Below are 1,062 nucleotides of genomic sequence, written 5' to 3'. Positions count from 1 at the left end.
TTTGTTTGTTTGTTTTTTACCATTGCATTTCTGTATTTTTCTTCATAACATCAGTTATCTTTACTCTTGTCTGTAATATGTTAGAAGTTAGTCTCGTCCTGCTGACCACTATGCATTCCCAGTGTGCTGCTTCTGGACCTCTACCATGTAAGCCAAAGTCACAGAACTGCTCTGAGATTTCAGACTTGAAAGACAAGAAGAAAATAATGGAGAACAATGGCTGTTCCACTGCTTTCCCCTTTTAAACTGGTTGATGTGCTTGGAAACATACCTCCCATTTCTGCCCTGTCCTTGTCCATCTGCACTATTGCTAAGTACCTAGAATGAAAAGATGTTCAGAACATTGTTAGTGACCTACAGCCAGTGCACATCACTCTTCATGAGGATGTACTGCAGAAATAACAAGGCAAACTTCTTTGTCCTGGGTGAGCTCATTGGCTGAGAGTGTGGCATGCTGTGAAGACGTAGATGAGATGCTTCTTGTAATGAAGCTAATTGTAGGGGCATATGGTTGGCAGAACTTCCACTTTCTCAAAGAACTGATCAAGACTAAAAGATGTGTTAGATGGTACAGCTTCTGTCACTTGGTCGGAATCTGAAAAGAACCAGTGCTTGAACGTTGTTTGATGGCCACAATGCTGTAAAGAACAACAAAAACACAGGTTACTAGAGAGCTACCAAGCTAACTTCTCAAGATAACTATTGACTATTGTTGAGCCTTTAATTTCTCTTTGAAAAAAGCACCCAAGGGATGCTCAAAGTTACTATTTTCAATCACAGTGAGCAAGTAATCCGTAATGGATTTAAAATATATGTATTTTTTACTTTGCGTTTTCGCATTATTTAGCACTACATTTGTGCAAGGCTTTGTCCCATGGGATTATTAGCTCTTAAACTCTGCCAAATATTTCTCCCACAGCAATTCATTTACATAAAACGAAAAGGCGGTGGAAAACAGTGGCTAAATCACTTGCAGGTCAGATTCAGCGAACTTCCCCAGTGCTTGTCATCCCACTTCCACAGAATTTTTGTTTTTCTTTTTTCAATGTTTTTTGCAATTTT

This window comes from Meleagris gallopavo, chromosome Z, assembly GCF_000146605.3.
Source record: "Meleagris gallopavo isolate NT-WF06-2002-E0010 breed Aviagen turkey brand Nicholas breeding stock chromosome Z, Turkey_5.1, whole genome shotgun sequence".
NCBI lineage: Eukaryota > Metazoa > Chordata > Aves > Galliformes > Phasianidae > Meleagris > Meleagris gallopavo.
Note: the sequence above shows the minus strand (reverse complement) of the source record.